This window comes from Sciurus carolinensis, chromosome 3, assembly GCF_902686445.1.
Source record: "Sciurus carolinensis chromosome 3, mSciCar1.2, whole genome shotgun sequence".
Classification (NCBI taxonomy): Eukaryota; Metazoa; Chordata; class Mammalia; order Rodentia; family Sciuridae; genus Sciurus; species Sciurus carolinensis.
In genome coordinates, this window is record NC_062215.1 from 42,966,821 (window position 1) to 42,979,671 (window position 12,851).

The 12,851-nt window shown below is 37.6% G+C and overlaps 2 pseudogenes; both read left to right on the plus strand.

Moving 5' to 3' along the window:
* The window catches only part of LOC124979310 (BTB/POZ domain-containing protein 7-like), a 32,304-nt pseudogene extending 31,738 nt beyond the window's left edge, over window positions 1-566 (plus strand).
* Window positions 567-1,268: 702 nt separating this feature from the next.
* Window positions 1,269-3,529, plus strand: LOC124980925 (vacuolar protein sorting-associated protein 26A-like; annotated as a pseudogene).
* The last annotated feature ends 9,322 nt before the right edge of the window (window positions 3,530-12,851 follow it).

Sequence of the window (12,851 nt, forward strand, 5' to 3'; positions counted from 1 at the left end):
AATCCCCAGCACTGCCAAAAAAAAAAAAAAATCCGTGGTGTCTTATATATACTAGCAATGAACAATCTGAATGGAAATGAAGAAAGGAATTCCATTAAACTGACCTTGAAAAGAATAAACACCTAGGAATAAATGTAAGCAAGCAGGTGAAAAATTTCTGGAAACTACAAAACATGTAAGGAAAGTTTTTTCCAATACAAGTGTTGAGTCCTACAGATTTCTCCCTAGAGAGATTTTAATGACTTATCACAAATTTTGAAGTGCTGTTTCATTTTCATTCAGTTCTAAACACTTTCTGATTCCCTTTTTGATTTCTTCTTTGACTCATGGTTTATCTAGAAGGTGTGGTTTAGTTACCACAGACTCTAGACTTCCATTATTGAAGTCATTCTTAATTCCAGTGTGGCCACAGAACTTATTTTGTATAACTTGAATAATTATTAGCATGAGCCTTGTTTTATGTTCCAGAATATGGTCTTAGTAATGAGTTTGTACTCAAAAAGAGTGGATCTTCTGCTGTCCCTGAATGGAGTGTTCTAAACTATGAAGTAGAGTCTCCTGGTTGACAGGGTCATTCTCGTCCTCTGCAAGCTCATTGATTTTCTACTTGTTCTATCCATTACTGACAGAGGAATAATGAAATCACTGACTATCTTGGACATATTGATTTCTCCTTGCAGTGACTAGAATCTGCTTCACACATTCTGAAACTACGTTCCCAGTTCATAATGTTTAGGATTATCACAAATTCTTGAATAACTGAGCCCCTTATCATTATGAAAAGAACTTTTTTGTCCCTGCAATATTATTTGTTCTAGTTGGTTTGTTATCAATGTAGCTAACTCCAACTCTCCTTTAAAGAATTAGTCTTACAGTAGCTTATCATTTTCTACCTTTTTCTTCTTCACCTACGCCCTCCTCCTCACTGCCTTGTGCCTTGCTTCATTAGGTCCCTGGCCACAGCATGTCCACCTCCCTCACTAGCTAGATTCCTCAGCAAAATACTGGGTTTTACTCTGTCTTTCAATCCCAAACAAATGTTCAGATCTTAAGGACCAAACAAGTTCTCCCAGTCTTGTTTTGTCAACACCAAAAATCAAAACCCCCTCCTATCTTACAGCTTACAATAACAGCTAAAAACACACAAGAAACAATGGGGGTTATACTGAATCTCAGCAGCACTATCTACGCTAGATACATCCAAAGCCTTTAAATGACATATGAAAGAGGAGTGAAGTGGTGGGGACATGGCGGTGGCAGTGCTAACAATGAGTATCCTTGGAGGCTTTTTGGGTCCCATTTGTGAAATTGATGTTGTCCTTAATGATGGGAAAACCAGGAAAATGACAGAAAAGAAACTGAAGATGGCGAAGTAGAAAGGCCCGTCTCTTCTGTAATGGAGAATCTGTTTCAGGAAAGAACTCTTTAAGGACAAGAATGACATGAATTTGTAAACCTAGTGAAAGAACTAGCCTTACCTGGAAAACTGACTCAGAGCAGAAGTTATGATTTCGATTTTATGCAAGTTGAAAAGCCATGTGAATCTTACATTGATGCCAATGTCCGCTTAAGGTATCTTCTTAAGGTGACAATAGTGAGCAGACTGACAGACTTGGTGAAAGAGTATGATCTTATTTTTTACCAGCTTGCCACCTGTCCTGATGTTTCAATGCCCACTTCCCTCTTAATAGGGTATCTGCATATAGAGTTTGAACACAATAAGTCAAAATATCATTTAAAGGATGTGACTGTTGGAAAAATTTACGTCTTATTGGAAGAATAAAAATACAACACATGAGGCTGGGGAGATAGCTCAGTTGGTAGAGTGCTTGCCTCACAAGCACAAGACCCTGGGTTCGATCCCCAGCACCACACACACACACACACACACACACACACACACACACGGAGTTACAGCTGATTAAAAAAGAGATCACAGGAATTGGTGAATCCATTCTTATAAGACTGTTTTTAGCAGGCTATGATCCAACACCAACCATGAGAGATGTGAACAAAAAATGTTCAGTAGGGTACCTCTTTTTTGTTGTTGTTTTGTTTCAGGTTTAACCTTTTTTATTTTATATTTTTCAAGATAAAACATTGAAAGGTTTAAGTGGATGACATATCATTCATAAAAAGACAGAATGTAAACTAACCTATATGGCATGACAAAGACCTGTTAGGGATTTTTGAGTTCTTGCTCAGGCATTACTATGAAATAATTTTTAGAAATGAAAAACAACTTATAAAGAAATACCACTAGTGAAACGGGGGGGGGAAAGAGCCAAACAGAAGTGGAAAAAGGTCATGCCAAAATGCAACTTTATAAAATAGTTGTATATTTATTCCACTTGACCAGGTCTCTTGGGTCCTTTCTCTGGGTAAATATCTTCAAGTAGTTAAATGACTACAAATGAAAAAAAAAAAAAAAAAACCACTGAAGCAAAAACTCTTCTTAGGGCCTTGAACCAGTTTGGATAATGTTGCAAGAGAAAATTTTCAACCTGTAATGCTATTCCCAAACCTACTATTACTAAGACTATGGCTTCACTGAGTCTTTCAGAAATAAGGCAGGCAAGCCATGAAAACACAATAGGAGTCGTAGTATTAGCTAAATTAAGGTAGTCTGGTTTGGCTGGACTACCTTCTGGCAGAGCAAAACCCCATCTAACACCTCCCAAGAAAGACAGGAAGCTGGCTCCATAAGTCATCTGAGTAAAAGCTAATACAGGGATATAAGTCTTTGTCATGGCCACAACCAATGGTGGAGCCATGTAAGGGATTAGTCCTGCCAGTTACCTATAATGCTGACTTTGGGCTGTTGGGCAGGTAAGCGATGGTGCCTGATGGCCTGGCTGGAAGTACTGCTTGCTTCTGCTGCTTCTTAAAGTTACCTGGGGATGTATGATACCATCATGAGTTGCTCATACACCCTGGAAATGATGGGAAAAGATAAGGTGTTGGAAGCAAAGGGATAGGTTCTGTTGAAGAGATGTCTTCAGAATAAGTGCATCTATCCTCCTTCTGGTTCCCACGCTCATTGTGACTGGGTACTTCAGCATCTTTGAAGATGCTTGAGAAAATCTCTAGATGAAGTAAAGTATATGGGCCCCTATTAAGTCTCATTCAGGAAGATACCAAGCAGTTCTGATTACTGTATTTTCACAGCTAAGTGGAAGGGTTACATCAGAAGCATGAGCCTTTTAAATAAAGGTCCCAGGAGTGTAGATCCATGGTAGAGTGACTGTCTAGGGTATGCGAAGCCCTGGGTTCAACCCCTGGCATTACTGGCCAGCATTGTGCCACTATATGGCAAGCTGAACTTCAAGGACAGGGATTCACGGAAAGGACTCAGTAGGGAACTTCTTGAATCCGATGCTTACTGATGAGGAAGACAGATGGTACTTCAAGCAGCAGGAAATTATCTTATGGAGAAAAGCTCCTGAAAAACTGAAGAAACAGAACAAACTTTCACCAGCAATTTGATTCTCCAGAATCACAGGCATCTGCTGAACAGCCTGAAATGTGAACTGAAGAGGAGAAAAAACAAAAACAAAAAACGGTAACTGTTGAGATTAAGTTCAGCAGTTTAAAGATGGTTGCAGTGCGTAGGGCCAGGTCGTGGGGGAGTCAGAACTCCTTACACAATTGTCTCCCTTTATCCTTCAGTGTGGCATCTATTTTACAGAACAACTAAATGTACCTACATTTTAAAAAGTACTTCCTTTGAAACACTGGAGATTTAAATTGCGCTGCCCTTTTCATTTTTTCCCTTAACTGCACACATTGATGATAAGCGCTCAGATGTGTATCAGCATGAACATGAAAGATTTTCATTCAGATAGACTAGGATTTGTAATTTTGCTTTTTTTCTGCATATTGTTGATTATAAATCCTTTTATTTTATTCTTTTGGGTTAATGATTACCTCCTATTCTCTCCATGAAAAAAATTAAATATTTTGTGACCAAATAAAACTAGAAAACCAAGTAACCCTTACACCCTGCAAAGACTTAAAATCTTAAAATAGAGCAACTCAATATTTTTGAAAATTCTATTTGTTTTTACATATGTATTTGAGAAATGTATATGGAGTGTTTCATGCTAGGTGTTTCTGGGTCTACCATTTCATGGCTTCCTGTGTTTTATCCTCTTTGAAGTCTTTTATGGTATGAATGTAAAATTTTTTCCCAAGGGATGATGTGGTCTTCATTTTGGCCCTTTTGCCCCACCACCTCATTTTAAGTAACCATTCTGCTACTTTCCAGCAGTAGTACCATAAGTGTTCTGCAATGTGGAGTTGATATATGTTGCCATTTTAGAGTTTGCTAAAACTATGTGATTTTTTTCTTTATTTTTAATTTTAATTTATTTTTATTGTAAACAAATGGGATACATGTTGTTTCTGTTTGTACATGGAGTAACAGCACACCATTTGCGTAATCATACATTTACATGAGTAATGATGTTTAATTCATTCTGTTATTTTTTCCTTCACCCCCACCCCTCGCACCCCTCTTTTCCCTCTATATAGTCCCTCCTTCCTCCATTCTTGCCCCCTCCCACCCCCCATTATGTGTCATCATCTACCTATCATTCGTCCTTTGGTTTTTTGAGATTAGTTTATCTCACTTAGCATGATATTCTCCAATTTCATCGATTTGCCTGCAAATGCCATGATTTTATTATTCTTTATAGTTAAGAAATATTCCATTGTATATATATACCACAGTTTCTTTATCCATTCATTAATTGAAGGACATCTAGGTTGGTTCCACAGTCTGGCTATTGTGAATTGAGCAGCTATGAACATTGATGTGGCTGTATCTCTGTAGTATGCTGATTTTAAGTCGTTTGGGTATAGGCCGAGGAGTGGGATAGCTGGGTCAAATGGTGGGTCCATTCCAAGTTTTCTAAGGAATCTCCATACTGCTTTCCAGAGTGGTTGCACTAATTTGCAGCCCCACCAGCAATGTATGAGTGTACCTTTTTCCCCACATCCTCTCCAACACCTATTGTTGCTTGTGTTCTTGATCGACATTCTAATTGGGGTGAGATGGAATCTTAGGGTAGTTTTGATTTGCATTTCTCTTATTACTAGAGATGTGGAACATTTTTTCATATGTTTGTTGATTGCTTGTAGATCTTCTTCTGTGAAGTGTTTGTTCATATCCTTAGCCCATTTTTTGACTGGGTTATTTGTATTCTTGGTGTAAAACTTTTTGAGTTCTTTATATATTCTGGAAATTAGTGCTCTATCTGAAGTATGAGTGGCAAAGATATTCTCCCACTCTGTAGGCTCTCTCTTCGCATTGCTGAGAGTTTCCGTTGCTGAGAGAAAGCTTTTTAGTTTGAATCTATCCCAGTTATTGATTCTTGCTTTTATTTCTTGTGCTATGGGAGTCCTGTTGAGGAAGTCTGGTCCTAAGCCAACATGTTGAAGATCTGGACCTACTTTTTCTTCTATAAGATGCAGGGTCTCTGGTCTGATTTCAAGGTCCTTGATCCATTGTGAGTTGAGTTTTGTGATAGGGGTTTAGTTTCATTCTGTTACACGTGGATTTCCAGTTTTCTCAGCATCATTTGTTGAAGAGGTTATCTTTTCTCCATTGCATATTTTTGGCACCTTTGTCTAGTATGAGAACATTGTATTTCTTTGGGTTTGTGTCCGTGTCCTCTGTACCATTGATCTACCTGTCTATTTTGGTACCAATACCATGCCGTTTTCGTTACTATCGCTTTGTAATATAGTTGAAGTTTTGATATTGCGATACCACCTGTTTCATTCTTCCTGCTAAGGATTGCTATTCTGGGTTTCTTATTCTTCCAGATGAATTTCATGATTGCTTGCTCTATTTCTGTAAGGTACGTCATTGGGATTTTAATTGGAATTGTATTGAATCTGTATAGCACTTTTGGTAGTATGGCCATTTTGACAATATTAATTCTGCCTATCCAAGAACATGGGAGATCTTTCCATCTTCTAAGGTCTTCCTCAATTTCTTTCTTCAATGTTTTGTAGTTTTCATTGTAGAGATCTTTTACCTCTTTGGTTAGATTGATTCCCAAGTTTTTTTTTTTTTTTTTTTTTTTGAGGCTATTGCAAATGGAGTTGTTCTCCTCATTTCCCTTTCAACTGTTTTGTCGCTTGCGAAAAAAAATGCTTTAGATTTATGCGTGTTGATTTTATAGCCTGCTATTTTGCTGAATTCATTGATGAGGTCTAGAAGTTTTCTGGAGGAGTTTTTGGGATCCTCTAAATATAGAATCATGTCATCCGCAAATAGTGACAGCTTAAGTTCATCTTTTCCTATTTGTATCCCTTGAATTTCTTTAGTCTGCCTAATTGCTCTGGCTAGAGTTTCGAGGACAATGTTGAATAGAAGTGGTGAAAGAGGACATCCCTGTCTTGTTCCTGTTTTTAAAGGGAATGGTTTCAGTCTTTCTCCATTAAGAATGATGTTGGCCATGGGTTTATCATAAATTGCCTTTACAATGTTCAGGTATTTTCCTACTATCCCTATTTTTTCTAGTGTTTTGAGCATGAAGGGGTGTTGTATTTTATCGAACGCTTTTTCTGCATCACTTGAGATATTCATATGATTCTTATCCTTAAGTCTATTGACATGATGGATTACGTTTATTGATTTACGGATGTTAGACAATCCTTGCATTCCAGGGATGAACCCCACTTGATCGTGGTGCACGATTTTCTTAATATGTTTTTGGATACGGTTTGCCAATATTTTGTTAAGGATCTTTGCATCTATATTCATCAAGGATATTGGTCTAAAATTTTCTTTCCTTGATATGTCTTTGCCTGGTTTTGGTATGAGGGTGATATTAGCTTCATAGAATGAGTTTGGTACGGTACCCTCCTTTTCTATTTCCTGGAATACTTTGAGAAGTATTGGAATGAGCTCTTCTTTGAAGGTCTTGTAGAACTCGGCTAAGAATCCGTCTGGTCCTGGGCTTTTCTTGGATGGTAGGTTTTTAATGGCTTCTTCTATTTCATTGCTTGATATTGATCTGTTTAAATTGTGTATGTCCTCCTGGTTCAGTTTGGGAGGAGTATATGTCTCCAGAAATTTGTCAATGTCTTTGGTAGTTTCTATTTTGTTGGAATACAGATTTTCAAAGTAGCTTCTCATTATGTTATGCATCTCAGTGGTGTCTGTCATGATATTTCCTTTTTCATCATGAATTTTAGTAATTTGAGTTTTCTCTCTCCTTCTCTTTGTTAGTGTGGCTAAGGATTTGTCTATTTTGTTTATTTTTCAAAGAACCAACTTTTTGTTTTGTCAATTGTTTGAATTGTTTCTTTTGTTTCAATTTCATTGATTTCAGCTCTGATTTTAATTATTTCCTGTCTTCTACTACTTTTGCTGTTATTCTGTTCTTCTTTTTCTAGGGCTTTGAGTTGTAATGTTAGGTCATTTAGTTGTTGACTTTTCATTCTTTTCTGGAATGCGCTCCATGCAAGGAATTTTCCTCTTAGTACCGCTTTCATAGTGTCCCAGAGATTTCGATATGTTATATCATCGTTCTCATTGACCTCTAAGAATTTTTTATCTCCTCCCTGATGTTTTCTTTTATCCATGTTTCATTCAATAGCATATTATTTAGTCTCCAAGTGTTGGAGTAATTTCTGTTTTTTATTTTGTCATTGATTTCTACTCTCAGTCCATTATGATCTGATAGAACACAAGGCAGTATCTCTATTTTTTTGCATTTCCTAAGGGCTGCTTTGTGGCATAACATATGGTCTATTTTCAAGAAGGTTCCATGTGCTGCTGAGAAGAAAATGAATCCACTCGTTGATGGATGGAATATTCTATTTATGTCTATTAAGTCTAGGTTATTGATTGTGTTATTGAGTTCTATGGTTTCTTTGGTTGGTTTTTGTTTGGAAGATCTATCTAGTGGTGACACCGGTGCATTAAAGTCACAGGAATTATTGTGGTGTGGTCTATGTGATCCCTGAAATTGAGAAGGATTTGTTTGATATAAAGGGATGCACCATTGTTTGGGGCATAAATATTTACTATCGTTGTGTCTTCCTGATTTATGGTTCCCTTGAGCAATATGAAATGTCCTTCTTTATCCCCTCTGACTAACTTTGGCTTGAAGTCCACTTTATCTGATATAAGGATGGAAACCCCTGCTTTTTTACTGAGTCCATGTGCATGGTAGGTTTTTTCCCATCCTTTCACCTTTAGTCTGTGGATGTCTTTTTCTATGAGATGAGTGTATTGCAGGCAGCATATTGTTGGATTTTTCTTTTTAATCCATTCTGCCAGTCTATGTCTTTTGATTGATGAGTTTAGGCCATCAACATTCAGGGTTATTATTGAGATATGATTTGTATTCCCAGTCATTTGGGCTTATTTTTGGTTTTTAAGTTGGCTTGGTTTCTCCTTTGAGTGGTTTTTCTCTAAGGTAGTTCCTCCCTTTGCTGATCTACATTGTTGTTTTTCATTTCCTCCTCATGGAATATTTTGTTGAGAAGATTCTGTAGTGCAGGCTTTCTATTTATAAATTCTTTTAACTTTTGTTTATCATGGAAGGATTTTATTTCATCTTCAAATCTGAAGGTTAGTTTTGCTGGGTATAGGATTCTTGGTTGGCAACCATGTTCTTTCAGAGCTTGAAATATGTTTTTCCAGGCCCTTCTAGCTTTTAGAGTCTGGGTTGAGAAGTCGGCTGCTATCCGTATTGCTCTCCCCCTATATATAATCTGATGCTTTTCTCTCGTGGCCTTCAAAATCCTATCTTTATTTTGAATGTTAGGCATTTTCATTATAACGTGCCTTGGTGTGGATCTGTTGTGATTTTGTGCATTTGGTGTTCTGTAAGCCTCTGTATTTGATTTTCCATTTCATTCTTCAGATTTGGGAAATTTTCTGATATTATTTCATTGAATAGGTTGTTCATTCCTTTGGTTTGTATCTCTGTGCCTTCCTCAATCCCAATAATTCTTAAATTTGCTCTTTTCATGATGTCCCATAGTTCTTGGAGATTCTGTTCATGATTTCTTACCATCTTCTCTGGGTAACTTTATTTTCAAGATTAAATATTTTGTCTTCATTGTCTGAGGTTCTGTCTTCCAAGTGGTCGTCTACTCTTTTGGTGATGCTTTCCATTGAGTTTTTTATTTGGTTTATTGTTTCCTTCATTTCAAGGATTTCCATTTGGTTTTTTTGAGAATCTCTATCTCTTTGTTGAAATGATCTTTTTCTTCCTGCAGTTGCTCTGTCAGCTTATTGGTATTATCATTCATTGCCTGCATTTGCTCTCTTATCTCATCCTTTGCTTCACAAATCATCTTAATCATGTATAATCTGAAGTCCTTTTCTGACACTTCTTCTAACATACTGTCATTGGATTCTATTAATAGAGAATCTAGATTTGTTTGGATCATTTTCTTCCCTTGTTTTTTCATGTTGTTTTTGTATCTTCCCCTCTAGCAGTGCAGATCTTGGGTAGTGCAGATTTCCCCCTATAGGCTTATAGTGGCCCTATAGGTTTCCAAAACCTTTTCTTTAAAGGGAGATCAATATTAGAAGTGCCCAATTCAGACACTATGGAATCCTAGACCAAATAGCTCCTATGAGGACAATAACAAAATTGTCATAATAAACTTAATGAGTTAAAATATTATCTTCAATAAAACAAACAGATTTGCAATAAGGTCTGCAGTTTCTAATGGAGGACAAAGAGGATGCAGAGGGATGTAGAATGTGGCTGTTAATGGGATAAGAAAAGAATATACAAAAGTTCTAGATAATAGAAAGTGTGAGAGTGTAATCAAAAGAAATTGGATGTTAGCATGCAAAAAAGGGAGAAAGAGACTCTGAGGGAATAGGTAAACAAAAGGAAAAGAGAGCAAGAAAAGTAAAGAAATAAAAACTTAAATTTTTTCTATCAGGAGAAAAAAGAAAATCCACAGTATAACAGTCATATAGTAATGAAACCTCCCAGTGTTCAGTAGCCTGATGCTTGAGAGGTACCTGACAATGAGCTTCAAGCCTCCAGCAGGCGTCTCAGAATGGGATTTGCTCCACCTAAAGATCAGAGCTCTGGCTTCCAGGATTATCCAAGATGGCCGCTCTGGCTTCCAAATGTGTTGGCAAATGGGGAACTGCAGCTCAGGGTGTGGATGTGGTCAGCTGGAGGTCCTGGAGGCGGGATGTGGTTGGTCAGGCAGGGGTCCTGGAGGTCTGGTGTGTTTGGTGTGGTTGTGGGATCCTGGATGCTGGGTGCAATCAGTCAGTCTGGGGTCACCGTGATAGGGCGCAGTCAGTTGGTCTGGGGGTCCTGGCGGCAGGGAGCAGTCAGTCGATGTGAGGGCCCCAGAGGCAGGGAGTGATAGGTTGGGTGAGGGATCCTGAAGACGGGGCTCAGTCAGTCTGGCCAGGGGTCCTACGGGGCGTGATTTTTCCATAAATACTTTGAAACATATATGTATATTTTTTTAATTTAAGGAGTCTTTTGCCACATTTATGCAAATATCATTTTCTTGGCTTTATACTTTTCAATGGAAAATTTGGGGAACTCGGAACTCGTGAAGCATGTAGCTAACCCAGATATGCACAATTTCATGTTTGTTAAATTGGAGATTTGGCTAGTTCAAACTCCATTAAACTTTGCCAGTCTGTGTTAATTTTTTTTTAGTGCTAAATTCATTTGTTCAACATTTCTTGAAAGAAGGTTGCAGTCATCTGATCATTTGCATAGGGTCTGATCTCAAATACACTAAATGTGGAGTGTGGGATCCAAAACAAAACCTGCTATGTGAAAATTATTGTCACTTATGGTTCACTGGTTTTTGTACCAATATTTATAAAATACTCAGTGCAAGTTTTGTCAGTTAACCTTACTTTATGAGTAAGCTAAATAACCCAAATCACATTTCTTCAACCCTGTTTTACTATGGCACTTTGATAAAATGGTCAGTAACCAACTTATTTACTGACCAAATGTTCCATGTACCATGTGCTGGAGCATCTATTTTAAATGTGCGTATCTATGAATGGTAATGGTTTCCTTCATGTAAGTATCTCGTTCAGAGCTTCAAAATTTAAAATTGCCAAATTTTTTCATGGTCACTTGCATGTAGTAATCTAGAAAATATTCAAAGAGATTTTGAAAACCAGTTGTATTTAAACAGTCTCAAATTGTGCAACCATGATGTATAATAAAGATTTTGAAAGAGAAAAAATAATAAATTACTTGAAAAGCAAAGCCCTGGAAATGTGAAATCCTGTTCCCTAGAGGAATAGAAATCTCACCTCTGCCAGGTTTCCTCCGCGCACTGTACTTGTAAGGAAAGCTTGGGATTTACTTCAAGGAATTTAATTTTGGGCTTAAATCATTCTACTTCAAGATATATTTTCATAAAGTTACATTCTGCCTCTTTCAGTAGGAAGCATGACATTTTTACTACACATGTATTTCAACTCTCTGTGGTGTTCAAAAAAAATCTCAAATTCATGTAAGTAAATATCTATTGGTCTATCCTATCTATTAGGGATCTGATTTATATTCTAAGGAAAAGATGATAAGCCTTTATAAGAGAAGGACTGTACCACATCATCAACATAAAAGTGTGTGTGTGTGTGTGTGTGTGTGTGTGTGTATAAGAAAGAGAATATTTTACCAAAAAATTGTAAATTTCCAGCCCACCTTCCACTACCACCTCCATGGTGAGGGAAGGCTGGGGTCAGAATACCATCAACAACAACTCCAGGCCTGCAGCTCCTAGTGGCCCCACGGCCAGCACCATCCACTAAGCACACCTTGCATCAGCATGCTCCCTTCCCAAAGCTAACCTTCCCTTTTCCTCCAATTTATGTTTTTCCTCCTTTTTATTATATGTACCTAATTTTTACTAAAAATGGTTTACTTAAAATTTAAGATATTATTATTTACTAAGTGTTCAGGTTGTTGGCTTTAAGGGCATCCCTTTCCCGTATCTGGTGCCCAGGTCCACTGCCTTGCCCTTTCCCTCCTTTCTGTCTCCACTCATCGTTCTCTGTGTGGTTTGCCTGTTATAGATTTTTCACATCAGTGAAGTCTGACTTCTGTTTGATCACATGATATTGGAAGGGACTGTTTAAGTTGGGGTTTTCTTTGAATGGTAAATCCCATATATGTCTAAGTTTTTATTTTTTATATTTATAGTCCCAGCAGGACTAAGTCTATATGTAAAATGTAAAGGTTCTTAGAAAATACTTTCATAACATTGGAATTGAAAATGCTTTTCTGTGACTCAAGAGTCAGAAGCCACAAAGGAAATGACTGATTACTGACAGCAAAACAAAAAGAACATAGATTCTTAGAAAGACAAACCAGAAAAAGTGTTCCTTGCAACCTCAAGCATATAAAGGGTTAATACCCGGGGACACAAAGAACATCATGAACCATTTTATTCCCCTACGGGACAAAGGACAAACTTGTGCAAATCAGAAGGAATGACTGCATAAGTGCCAATAGCCAGTAACTATCAGAGATGCTCAACCTCTGAATCAACACACAAATGCACACATTCCTGGGGTGTCACTTTTCCCCATCAAGTGGACAGGTTTTAAGGCTGGTGCTGAACAGACCTGGTGAGAATGTTGGAGATACAGGCCCTGGCGCATCCCTTAGGAGACATGGCAGAGAATCCTTTGGCAGCACCCATCCAAGTTCTCAGCCTGTGTCCCTTTACCTGGCATGGCCAATGCCAGGGATTAATCCCACTTCTGTACTCACTCATTTTTCAAGATTTCTTTGCAAGGTTCTTCTTTTTTTTAATTAGATTTTATATTTTTTTTTATTTTTAGTTATACATGACAGTAGAATGTATTT